Source organism: Suncus etruscus, chromosome 11 (genome assembly GCF_024139225.1).
Source record: "Suncus etruscus isolate mSunEtr1 chromosome 11, mSunEtr1.pri.cur, whole genome shotgun sequence".
Lineage (NCBI taxonomy): Eukaryota > Metazoa > Chordata > Mammalia > Eulipotyphla > Soricidae > Suncus > Suncus etruscus.
The window spans coordinates 94,045,946-94,060,494 of record NC_064858.1 but is presented as its reverse complement, the minus strand read 5'-3'; positions in this window follow the sequence as shown (position 1 = coordinate 94,060,494).

Here is a 14,549-nt window from a genome sequence, read left to right as displayed (position 1 = left end):
TATGCCATTTATTGCTTCCTAGTCATCCAATGGAAGGAATAGAATAAATAGTATTTGTTTTGTTAAAAAAAGATTAATTGGGCCCGGAGAGATAGCACAGCGGTGTTTGCCTTACAAGCAGCTGATCCAGGACCAAAGGTGGTTGGTTCGAATCCCGGTGTCCCATATGGTCCCCCGTGCCTGCCAGGAGCTATTTCTAAGCAGACAGCCAGGAGTAACCCCTGAGGATAGCCGGGTGTGGCCCAAAAACCAAAAAAAAAAAAAAATAAATTAATTGCTTCTTTAATGATCTTATATCTACATTTTTATCTCTCTTGCCTAAGGCACACATAGGTAAGAAAATTAGGACTCAAGTATATGAATCCTATAGGGTTATGTAGTGTTTATCATATCATAGGTTTTTATGATGCCTATGGAGAGCAACTGTGTGCTTTTAGAACTGATGTGTTTTCATTTTATCTGTATTTTCTTTATCTCTTAATACATTTTAAATTAAATCACTGTAAAAATCACAGCTACAAAGTTTTCATGATTGAGTTTCTCTGTATTTTAAATGTATGCTCTGTATTTTAAATGTATGGGTGTTCAGGCTAAAGTGGAAAAAGGCTAAACTGAAAGCAAGGCGAGTAGTTAGCAGATGATTTTAATCTTCAAAATGGAAAGTAGTGGTAAGTTGGCCAAGAGTTGTAGAAGAGAAGGAAATGAAAAGCGGAGAGGCAGTGAGGAAGAGTGAGATTCAAGACATATTTCTAAGGGAGAGTCAAGGGGACTTCCTAATGATTCAGATGTGGAATTTGGGAGAAAGGACAGATTCCAGGATTGATGACAGACATTTGACCTGAGGAATTAAAAGAACAAAACTGACACTGGGAAGGCTACAAGTGCTGAGTTTAATTTGAAGCCTAAAAATTTTGAAATTCCTAATGGAAATTCATTGGATATGCTAACAAGCTCTGGATATGTAGATCTGAACTTCAGAAAGGAGGTCTAGGATAAAAATACAAATGTGAAATTAGAATACCTGTCTAAGAATACAGGCAGAGGGTGGGGAAGAAGAGAAATGGGGGGCATTGGTGGTGGGAAGGTTGCACTGATGAAGGGGGGGTGTTCTTTTCTATAACTGAAACCCAATTATAAACATGTTTGTAATCAGAGTGCTTAAATAAAGATATTATAAAAAATGTAAAATATCCACAATACCATTTCAATTAAACAGCCTTACTATTGTCTATACAAAACAAAATTCATAAAATAAAAAATATAAGTGATGATTAGAACCACAAGACTAGATCAGATGAGGAAGCTTTGTACCCCTCAGGAAAAACCCACATTCCCTTTTGAATATGTGTATCTCTCTCTGTTCTCTCTCTGTCTGCCTCTCTCTTCCCCTCTCACATTTTTCTAAATTTCTTTCAATATTTTGCTTTATTAAAAAAAATAAAGCTACATCAAATGAGCCATAGGGTGACATTAGATTAGAGCAAAGACCAAGTGCTGTCCTAAATCACTCCGACATAAAAGATTAAAAAGAAAAGGAGAGTGGCCAGAGAGATACTACAGAAGGTAGATATCTTGCACATTGCTGACAAGAGTTTCATCTCCGGCATTCCATATGGTCCTCCAAGTCTGCCAGGAGTGATTTCTGATTGCAGAACCAAGAGTAAGACCTGAACACTGCTGGGTGTGGCTTTCAAACCAGAGAAACCTAAAATGAAAACTGAAAAGAGGTAGCCAGACAATATAAAGAGACTGTTGGGTTCCTTAAATCAACAGAAAAAGTTTGTCAAGAGTAGAAAGCACTATGTCAAAATGCTGCTAAAACTCAGAATTTGAGGGGCTGGAGCAATAGCACAGTGGTAGGATGTTTGCCATGCACACAGCTGACCCAGGACAAGCCTGGGTTCAATCCCTGGTGTCCCATATGGTCCCCGAGCCAGGAGTGATTTCTGAACACATAGCCAGAAATAACCCCTGAGCATTACCGGGTGTGGCCCCAAAACCAAAATAAATAAATAATCTCAGAATTTGATATTGTCTCATAGCTCTGGAATGTCTGTTCTATTTTTTTTTTATTTCTTTTCTCTTTGTTTTCAAGTTTAAGTTCTATTGGCTTCTCTTCAAGCTCAGTACTTTTACTCTCAGCTGTTTTCAGTTTATGAATGAGCCCATTGAAGGACTGAAGGAATTCCTCACCTCTGTTACTTTTGCCACTTACGCATTTATATCCATTATTTTCTTATTGTTTCCATCTCCGTGTTGCATTTAATCATTGTTCAGGCATCATGCCCTCTTTTTCATTAAAATATGACATATTTTAAATTCCCTGTCTGACAGCACCAACATCTTTGTCATAACTGAACTGTCAAATGCTGTTTGTCCAGAATGTGTGAGAATGTGAGTATGCAAGGACGCATACATGTGTATAAGTGCACTTGATAGCTTGGACATCTTATGTAGAATGGCAGACACTGAGGCCCACACATTTTGATGTAGAGCTGCACTTCCTGTTGGAAGTCATTAGTATGGGGAACCAACTTAGTCTATGCAAGGTCTGAGCTGAGGTTGGGATATTTGATTCCTGTCAGTGTACCATGAGCTTTAAATTCCTCTAGTGCCAATGTGTATTCTGGTGAATGTTTGAATTGCAAAAGGTTTTGTCCCTAAATGTCTTTTCCTTGCTCAGCTTCAAAAAGTCAGCCTTTTCTTATTTTTAACCACATCTTATTATTTGTGCATCCGTATTTATTTTTTAAGCCTGATTTTGCAGGTGGGAGAGGGAATAAATATCTCAGTCTTAGTCTGCAACCACTTCACCTGGATCTCTAAAATAGGGCTCTTATTACAGGGCTCTCCCCTAATTTCAGTGATGAACCAGGGATAAGCTCCTGCTCCTGCCTCCTTCCTCCAAGAGGAAAGATTTGTTACAAACTCATACCACAGTTGCAATGAGTTTCTCCAGCACTCTCACAACAGAACTCTAAGGATTTGTTCCACATGATAGTGGGGAGAGAATACTTAAGTTTTTCTCATGGTTGTTTCCCTAACAACTTTTCCTCACCCAGATAAGAAATCAAAGGAGAAATGGCTCAAAATGAATGTGAGTTTTCTGTGGGTCTGTGGCCTCATGGTATGAAATATTCTCAAGCCAGCCAATAGTAGATTTAGGGACTTTATCTCTAAATTAGCCTAGTTTGACTTACCAGGATATGATCAAGGGCATGTATCTCACTGTTCCTTAGAGGCATCTTTCTTTCTTGAGATTTCAAGTGAGTTTATTACCCTGTGACCTTAGTGTTCTAATGGCTTCAGGAATTTTTGTGAATGTGCATTTTAGTACATATAACATATAACATATATTGTTATAGTTGAAGTGGGAATAATATTCTGTCCATATCCCTTCATTCACCCATAATCTAGAAGCCTTATTTTAGTAATCTTTAACTGATGCCTTAAAGGCAAGTCTTTTATTGTCTCTGTACCTTAGTCATAGAAAAATAAAATGTCTAAAGTCCTTTCCAGCACACTAAACTTATGGCGTCAATAAACAATGAAGCTTCTGGATAAACCACACTTTTGGTTTGGTTGGTTGGTTTTAGTTTGGGGGTCATACCTGGCAGTTCTCAGTGGTTACCCTGGCTCTTCACTCAGGGAATCAAATTGGATACCAAGGAGTAAACTTGGATCGACTACATGCAAGGCAAGAAAGAGCCTTACCCACTGTACTCTCTCTGACCCTATAAGCCACACTTTATAATGATCTCTTTGCTCCTTTTCACAGCTACATTAGTAACTATTTAGGAAGTGAGAGATTAAAATTATAATTCAAATTATATATAATAATCTTTAACCATAGGAGATAAAAAACCATTGAAAGTGAATTCTTTGGTCCTCCTCTATTCATTATTGGCAAATTATCTTCAAGTCATTGAATAGAACAAAATTTTTGGAACTATTTTTCTCTTAGTTAGTTGTTCATGCCAATAATGATTATCTTTTGTACTGAGCTCTATAGTACTACTATTCTCAAACAGTGTTTTCCTGATTCCCTTACTCCACTTGTGGGGTGCTTTACCTTAAGGGAAGCTATTGTAAGTCATAAAGAATTAAATTCCATATACTAAAATGCATCCATTTCTCCTGGTCTCTTATCCATCCAACTTGAATAAAAAATTTTTTTTAATTCATAAACCAGTCAAGTCAGAAAACAGTCTCACACAGTTCCCAAACCCAAGGATTGCATTGGTATTATGCACATGGCACTGATGAACTATGACCTGGCATTTTCTCTTAGTCTCATACAATTGATTCCTAAATGTTACAGATTAGAGTTGGCTACTACATAGAAATCAGCTTCCTGGGCTCTGGTGGGCTTTCCTTCATGCCTGTTCAGCTATTTCTTTTCTTTTTATTTTAGTGTCTTAATCAAGTCCCTTCTCTTTTGTGATGGATAACTTTCCAGGCTTAATGTTTATCCAGGGGAATTCACAGATAACCCTGGGCCATGATTTCATTGCTATGGACTCAAAACACTAGTATTTATACCAAAGAATACAGAATTTTGTGGTTTGTTTCTCCTTACTAGATTCCACTCCAATGGACTATAAAAATCTAAAGGCTGTTAGATGGCAGGAAGTTGAAATGGGCTTGGAGTTTTGGCATTTAAAAGAATGCTTTTTGAATGTGCTTTGCTACCTGGAGATTAGATGAGCTGTAGACTTTGCTTCCAAAGGTCATAGTGAAGACAAGTTTTATAAATGTTTTGGTTCAATTGGTTTGATTTTTTCCTTTCAATTAGTCCATTGTGTGTTTAAGACAATATTTCCTTTTTTATGGTTTACATAACTTGTTTAAGCTTTGTAAATTTCCTGGACAAAAATTTTGTGACCTAGTTAAACTTTTCATCTCTTTTTCATTTCATTTCATTTCTTTTCCATGCTGTCTCCAACTTTCCCCTTTTAACCTCCCCAAATTTACATCTGGCAAACTAAAGATAATGACTCTCCAAAAGTTATAGTTAATGCTTGAAAATAAAGGGAGATCAATGAATCAATGAGAAACCAATCAACTTCATTCAACTTAGGATAGGGGTAGTTAGTATTTAATTTCTTCTGAAATGTGAACTCTAGAATGCATCCTTTTGGGCATAGCCATTCAACAAAGCTCCTTGAAGATACTCATAATACAGCTAGGACAAATGAGAGAGGGAATCAAGGTTTATAGATGTTTCCCACAAAAGTCCAAAAAGAGGTGGGGTTTCACTTATCCTCAACATGAATAAGGAAGAGAGAGAAAAGAAACACTGGGAGGTGCATTGGAGAGCTCTCCCAGGCAATAATCAAGGGACCCTGAGTTCACTCCCAGCAATTCTTGAACAACCAAACTGATAGTTCAGTGCCAAGATCAAGAGCTGAAAATGCAGTGCTTTTTGGACTCTAATTCTGGGGATCACCAGGTCCCATCCTTCTGGTGCTTAGGGACCTCCAAAGCTATAGCTGGTGAGATTCTGGGAGGCAAATGGTGCCAGTGACCAAATTTGGGCTTACCATATATCTGTACTACCTCACTGACCCCTTCTAATTTATTTTTGATTTCTTATATTGTTTCTGAAAAATATAATGTATTGACCTTTAACACTGGAAGAACAGACTAGGGCTCAGAAGTCAGGCTTGCTGGATCAGACCCAGGCTTCAATGTTCATAAGTTGTGTCAACTTAGGCAAGCACCTTAGCACTCTGAACCTGTTTCTGGCTTGGTCAGGGTTAAAAATTAAGTGAAGAAATGTCAACTAAGAAGTTAGAATAGTGTCTGGTAAGCAAATAATCTAGTAAATTCTGGCTATTGTAGCTAATCACATTCAGTAAACGATATATCAAAGAACCAAGAAAATGTTTCTAGCTAAGTCATTGGCCACTCATTCAATAAGTATCATCTTCTACTAGACAGTTCTCTGTCCTAGTTACTGCATATGTGATAGTAAAGAAAATGGAAAAAAAGAAAAGAAAAAATTTCAAAATGCAAAAATTTTATGTGAAAGAGAAAGTGAAAATATGAGTTAATAGAAGATGAAAATAGACTCACGTGATCGAGGAGTTTTAGCGTGTTTTGCATGTTAGAGATCAAATTTTCAACCCCCCATGCCATATAGTCCCTAAGCACTGCCAGGGAGTGACACCCCCCCATGCACCTAGTCAGGAAGAGCCCCTAAGCACTGCTGGGTGTGACCCAAAACTGGGCCGGAGTAATAGTACTGCAAGTAGGGTGCTTGCCTTGCAAAAGGCCCATTTTGATTCCTTGCCTCCCCTTTAGTCCCCAAAGTTCTCCAAGAGTAATTCTTGAGTGTAGAGGCAGAAGTAATCCCTGAACACTTATGGTTGAGACCCAAACACAAAACAAACAAACAAAAATAAACAGAAGAGGAAGAAGGAAGTAGAGAAGTAAAAGGTGAGAATGCATTTATTTATTTATTTATGAAACAAATATTTTCTAAATGGAAAGAGTTCCAAATACTCCAAAGACATAGAATTTTTCAGGAATTTACTAGAGTACCATATCTATAGCAATAATAAAAATACAAAAGCAAGAAAATGCTAACCAATATAGTGATAACTTGCCATACTTAGCTATTTAAAGAAATAGCTATTCGTTTCCAGTATGGTGAGCCACTTTTCAAGTGCTCATCAACATTATATTGGGCAGTAATAGCAAAAACTAAACTATTTCAAAATATTTTACAAAAACAATATTAAATTCTTATGTAACACTTATTATTTACTGAGAACAGCTCAAAATCCTTTGCGTATAATAACTCACTTAAAGATTCACAGCATTTCCATGACATTGGTACTGTTTTAATTATTATTTTATAAAAAGAAAGTTCAGGTATAGTGTTTTTAGTACTTTGACCAAGGACACACAGTTTGTAGAGAACTTTCTCAGTTGTAGCTCTTAATTTGCAAAAAAAAAAAAAAAAAAAACGAAACCACAGTTCTAGATAGAAAACCCACTTCCCTCAATGATGGAATACTAAATCACTGCATATTAATAAGTCACTGCAAATAATTAATTTTTGTTGTTTATCTCTGTTGCTGTCCTTGTTTTAGTTCTTGAATAGTATGTAATACTTTTTTTTTTCCTTCTGTAATCGTATAAGTCACTTCATAGTCCTGACTTTCCTCCCCCTTTTCTTTCAGCTTAATAAGAACTTGTTTCTGGTACAAAAGATCAAGAGCATCAACTAACAAATTCTTATCAATAAAATATGAGATCAGGTCTCTGTACTTTCCAACAGTCACAACTTGGAAGCCAATGTTCTCCATAAAAGAGCGACAGTCAGATTTCCCATTCTTGTCTCTCAGAACTCCCTATGTAACCCAGACCATTTCTTACAAAAATAGGGCCTTCTTGCAATAGAGAATATGATTGGTGGTAGATCACATTCTTGTATATGTTATTTTCTGACTTTGATTCCCAGTTCACCATCTCTCTCTCTCTCTCTCTCTCTCTCTCTCTCTCTCTCTCTCTCTCTCTCTCTCTCTCTCTCACACACACACACACACACACATACACACACATCTCTCTCTCTCTCTCTCACACACACACACACACACACACACATACACACACACACACACACACAGAAGCTGGCCTTCTCACCTACCTACTTGGCCTAGCTTACTCTAATATGTTTTTTCATGTTTTTCATATTACTATTTGTCTGATTAGTCTCAATCTGTCCATCTGTAACCTCTGTTAGAAAAAAAATTTTTCAGTTATAATTTGCACCAAGCATCTCTCTTTACTTTAAGTTCTATAGAAATTTATAGGACTTTATTCATATTATTCACCCATTCAATTTTTGATCTCACTTTCCTTGAAACATACATTGAAATTTCTCTACAGCCTGAAACCTTCAAAGTATTTTATTTAATTTGTTTAGGGTGTGGCCTAAGGATTTTGTTTGCTTGTTTGGGGGGCACACCCAGCAGGATTGAGATTATTCCTGGCTCTGCACTCAATCATCATTCCCAGCAGACTTGAGGGACCATAAAATATACTAGGAAATCAAACATGAGTCCACCACATGCAAGGAGGCAAGTGCCCTACCTGCTGTGCTATTTGTCCAACCTGACATTAGGATTTCTAAAATCTCTTCATGTAATTCCAAGATGGAAACCAACAGCACACACTAAAAGCTTATTCAAGACTACTAGTTTTTTTGTCTCTTGAAAGGTTAAGAGTAAAGTATTACAGTCAAAGAAAACAAGACATGTCAAGGCCCTGATGTGAAAGAAACCTTCAAGTGTTTCAAGAACTGAAAGATTGCTCATGGTAGTTAAAGCAAAAAGAGTGAGGATGAAACCTAAGACTAAACCAGAGGTATAGTATCTTTAAAACAATGCTTACTGAGCCTTGTTAACTAGAAAATGCAAACAAACAAACAAACAAACAGAAAACTACTAGCAGTTTTAAACACAAATGTGATAGCCAAATAAATAGTGGGGAACATGATTTATTATAAAGAATTCACTCAAGAAATAGAAGCTGGAAAGTCAGACAATCTGCCAATCTCTCATATACAAGTTAGAGTCCTGGGGAGCCAGTTTGCAACTATAATCTGAGTCTGAAGGCCTTAAAATTCAGGACCAACAATAGTGCAAATCCTGCTCAAACCAGAAAGCAGATTCCCTGGCAGAGAGAACGGATAGAGGGTTTCTTATTCAGTCTTTTTTGTTCAATGGATTGGATTCAGTTCCCACACACAATTAAGGAGAGAAAACTACTTTACCTAGCCTACCAAATCAAATGCTAATTTTGTCTAGAAATACCCATACAGCCACACTCAGAAATGATGTTAACCAAATATCTGGACACCCTATGGCCTCATCAAGCTAACATATAAAATGAACCATCACAAAGTGACAGTTACCAAAATTGGTTTAGAATTTCTCTCTGGACTTAGTGGTAACCATACAAATCAAAGAGAGGTCCAATTTTTTTTAAATTTATTTTGTTTTGTTTTTGGATCATACCTAGCAGCATTCAGGGGTTACTCCTGGTTCTACACTCAGAAATCTCTCCTGGCATGCTCCAGGACCATATGGGATGCCAGGATTCGAACCACCGTCCTTCTGTATGCAAGGCAAATGCCTTATCTCCATGCTATCTCTCTGGCCCTGAGGTCCAATTTTGGGACTCAATTTGCAGCCTAACCATTTTGCTTACTGAGATGGTTCATTGGATACATCTCTGTAGATGACATTAGGAGCTGTTAGAGTCTCCAGAATAAACCAGTGAGAGCTGTCATAAAAATGCAACTCTCAAAATGCATTATAGGGGCTAGTGACTGATTCATACTCATCTGCTAGGACTCTGAATTTAGTGCCAGTTCACACTGAAGCCACATTCCTTAAGGCCATTACCTTCAAGGATTGATTATAGCAGTAAAATTTCTAAATAAATATGTTTATTTATATCAAATTATATTAGTCAAATTTATAAATGAATTTGTTATATGCCTGTCAAGGAGAAAGGCTGAAGACTGGGGTGGCACCTGAGGACATTGGTGGGAGGAGGGAAACATTGGTGGTGGAAGTGATGCTGGAACATTGTATGCTTGAAACAATCTGTTGTCAACAACTTTGTAAGTCACAGTGTCCTTAATAAAAAAAAAATAATAAAAGAAAGAAAAAAGAGTGCTAGCAAGAGCTAGTGGTAGATTATGTCAGCTAATGGTTGAGTGTCAGCCAAGGCTTACAAAGATGCAGATTTAACAAGAGATTTCAAGGTTCAAATTTCACTGGCCTATTATGAAGAGAAGGAACTCTTCACATCTTACCAGAGTATCTTGAGATATAAAAGAAGAGGAAAAGTACTTTTGGAGGACTTCTATTCTTGAATCCAAACCAGTGGAGTGAAAATAAGCCCCAACTCTATGAAATATGAGATGGTTTACTTCATCTAGTTTTATAATACTCTATAATTCAGATCATATTTGAGGTTTTTGCACCATTGGATATTTCCATGATAGAAATTATAGCACTATTGTTTATTCCACTACAATCAGATAGAGCTCAGCATAGTCGTTGTAATCATTATATTTTTAGAATCATAAAATTTACAACGTGCTGAAGCATGGCATGCAAAGTCAGCCACAGAATTTTCTAAATATCTCACACAGACACCATCACACCATTCCTTAAAAACAAGAAAAACAATGTGAGTAACAATTAGGTTGCAGTTCATTTTACATAAAAGAATGATTTATTAAAAAATGATTTATAACAAAATAAAACATGATGAACGAACATTGTCATGTGAAGAAGCAAGAATTTCATATAGGTATTTTATCTGAGAATTGCAAAAGAAAAGTGTATTGGTCTGGCTAATTTGTAGACTACATACTTTGCATGTGTGAGCTCTGGGTTCAATGCCCAACATCACAAAGTTCCTGAGCACTGAACTGAGTATAGCCCCTGAGACATCCTAAGCTACAAATAAGGCATATATGTAGTAAACTTCTGGGGAAAAAATGACTGATGCTCAATTTGAGATAATTAAGAAGGCTTATTTTTTTATAAGGCCCTTTATTTTCTCTTTGGGAGGTAGAGATCATTGATGAAATATCATCATCTTAAAGGTAATGTTAATAAAGTTAAAGTTTAAAAAATAAGGATAAAATTAATCTTAAAAATCATTCTTAAAGATAATGGAGATGGAAAATTTTGTCCCTCCCCCACAAAAACAAATACAAGAATGGAAAAGGAAAAATCTTGACCCTAAATCTCCCATCCCAGTATTATTGAGTTACTTTTTATTCCCATCAGAATGGACTTTAGACAACAAAGTGATTCTGCTAGTTTGTTGTTGTTTAAGTTTGGTTTGGAGGGTTTGTTTGCTTTTTGTTTTGTTTCAGTCTGCTATTTCATTTTCTTTCACAATCCTGTGGCTACAAAAACTTAACTGATATATCTGTACTTGAACAAACAGCAAATATATTTGAAAGCTTGTTTTCCCATGATTTGGAAGACAGTTGACTAAAAACTTTAGCAGTGGACAGGAGATGTGACTCGTGGTGGAATACTTGCCTGGAGTGTGTGAGGCCTTACCTTCAAGCTCAGGCATTGAGAAAAAGAAAATTAAAAAAGGGTCAGTGCTTTGGTGACATAATAAGGAAATGCCTCGGACTACAGCCCTGGAAGCCAAGGCCTCAGGAGGAAGTTGGGGCAAAGGGGGTGCGGTAAGAGCTTTCACCGGCAGGTAGAATGAATGTTTGTCATTTCCTTAAATTCCTGGAGACCACCCACAGACATGAAGGGTGGCAAGCCATGCCTGAGGAATGAAGACTGTCTTCAAAAAGTGCTTCCTAGGAGATTTAAGGGACAATAAGAAAATAATTTGTTGGTCTGTAAGTCAGCTGGCATGGCTTTTGATCACTGAGATGGTACAGTTCTGCCTGGAAGGGATCAATCTTTTGTTGTTGTTGTTGCAAAGACTAACACAAACAGATACAAATCAAAGGAGGTGTTCTTTCAGTCAAGGAAATTCCAACAAGGATGCCTAGGTTTAATTAAAATATAACCCTTTGTTTCAAGGATTATTCCCTCACAAAAGGAAATTCATGCTCTGAAGAAGCATGTGCTGGGACGGGTGAGTAAGAATTCCTCAACAAGTAAGGATTTGTCCGCATGTGGGACAACTTCTTGGGGAAGCCTTGAAGGGAATCGTGCCTGGAGTCCCGTCTGACTTAACTCATCATCACAGTCCTTCATCACAACATAATGAGTGTTATTACTTCCTCGTGTGGCCTGTGGGCTTTGTTAATTAAAGAATGGAAAGGTAAGTCGTTCCAACCTTTTGCTTTTAATTAATCAAAAGATGTGTTTTCCATCTCCAAGTTGCTGGGCAGCAAGAAAAGTATTTAGTCTGCCTTCGTATACCCAAAAGATTTCAGCACAAAAAACTCAGCTCTGGGTCGGAAATTAGACTACATAACAGATGTCTGCTGTCTTATTCTTTCTAAATTTTAAATCAATTACGTTGGTCTGATTGCTTCCTCCAACATGAGAGTACCTGAAAGAAAAATAAAGGGGGCTTCATATCAACTCATCAATATAAATAAACCTTCAAAACAAAATCACCTCAGAGAGGGCCCAGCTCTGTGATTGAAAACAAATAATATGAACAGCTAGATCATCTCAGGAGATATCTGACTACATCTTTCCTTTTTAGAAGCAGATTAGGCAAAGCACACCCTGCACCCACTCGACTCTGGAAAACCCAGCAGGTCCCACCCACCACCACCATCTTCCTGGCAAAAGAATGGTCCTACTCCTCCATGATGTTCCAAAAGAAAATAATTACCACTGATACTTTCCAGGTAGACTGATCCTGGCTGATACCTCTGTGGCTTTCACAGAAAGAGAGCGTAGGGAGCAGATTCCCTTTTCTGCATAAACTACAGAAGTCCAATGAGGCCACGGCGGCCACCCTCTGACAAAAACAGCCCAGCTCCTCAACTAAACCTTATCAAACCTTCAAGCCACCAAATTTGTTTTAGATCAAATCCTGGACTATGGCAACATGCAGTCACGCAACACTTCATATTTTATAGTAGTGTCAGCCCAGTAGCACCACATAAAATCTTATGGAAAGTTACCTACAAATCTACCAAGATCAGTGAACCTAAACAATAACATGGAAGGCTCAGTTAGCATCAACCACAGCCCAGTAAATCCTTAGACACTGACTTTAGTAACACCACGGAGAGATAACAATCATTTCAAATTGATCCGTATTTATCTCAGTTTTGATAATTCCACTTGCTTTTGTGTGGTAATAAGCAATGTGAAGTAAATTTGTGCCACAGTGATCGGTGGGAAATTGGGGAAATTTGTGAAGGGAAGGTCACACTGGTGGTGGGATTGGTATTTGAACATTTGGTACTTTCAATTGTAATATGAACAATTTTTAATGTTAATTATTAAATTATTATAATATAAACAACTTGTTTATGTTAATTTAACAACTTGTTAAATCATGATGTTATAATAAAAATTAGGGAAATTTTTTTTTAAGAAAACCTTCTAGAAGTCATGGAGAGAGCAGGGGTTAGGGTTTCAGTTATACTAACTGGTGATGTGGGAGGGTGGTAGAGATATATATCCAAGGTGCAGAATCAACAGCACTGAAAACATGAGATCTAAGCTACGAAGATCAAATTTTGTAATGTGCCTGTCAAGGAGCAGGCAGTGGTTGGAGTTGGGGTGTCTGTGTGTTGAGGGGATTGGTTAGTCTATGGGAATACTGGTAGAGGGAAGCTAATGTTGGTGGTGGAATCAGCGTTGAAATATTATATGCTTCGGAGAGATAGCATGGCGGTGTTTGCCTTGCAAGCAGCCGATCCAGGACCAAAGGTGGTTGGTTCGAATCCCAGTGTCCCATATGGTCCCCCATGCCTGCCAGGAGCTATTTCTGAGCAGACAGCCAGGAGTAATCCCTGAGCACGGCCGGGTGTGGCCCAAAAACAAAAACAAACAAACAAACAAAAAAAAAGAAATATTATATGCTTAAACCTCAGCTTTGCAGTTTTTTACTTAATTGCAGTTTTTTACTTAAATTGAATTTATTAAACATTAAAATGATATTCAATAGATTGAATAAAGAAACATACCTAACATAATAAAGGTCACTTATGACAAACCTATAGCTAACATACACAATGGTGAAAAACTGAAGTATTTTCCTAAAGATATAAAATGAGATAAGGATGTCCATTCTCACCACCATTTTTCAATATAGTTTTGAAAGTCCTAGTCAGAGAAATTAGGCCATATAAAGACATAAAAAATCCAATTAGTAGAAGAAGTAAACTACATTGCTATTTATAGATGACATGATAATATATATAGAAAACCTAAGAAGATTCCACCAGGAAAAATAATTAGCAATAATTAATGGCTTCACTAAATTGGCAGGATATACAATCAATACACAATATCTGTTGTTTCTATACATACTAAAATTAACAGAAAGAGGATTAAGAAAGCAATTCTACTTACAATTATGCCCAACAAAGATTAAATATGCTTGCAAAAAGGTTAAAGATGTATACACTGAAAACTGTACATCTGTATTAATAAAAATATGAGATACAAAGGAATTGAAAGCCATCCTGCATTCATAGATTAGAAGAACCAACATTATTAAAATGATCATCTTGCCTAGTGCAATCTATAGAATCCATGCAATCCCTATCAGAAATAAATGGTATTTGCGAAGAAAATAGAACAAACAATTCTAAATATCAGATAAAATCATACACACAAAAAATCCCAAGTACCCATAAAAAGAAAGACTGGAGACTTGAAGCTTTTTAACTTCAAACTGTTGTGATATGCACAGATCACAGCCTGCTTTACCCAAAACAATGACTCTGCCGTAGCTTCCTTTTCCTTTTGCCCATCTCTTTTGAGATGTAGAGACCCACATGCTTGATTAGTCTGCCACTCCTCCCATGTTGATTGAGCTGGTCAATAAAGATTGCAGAGGAA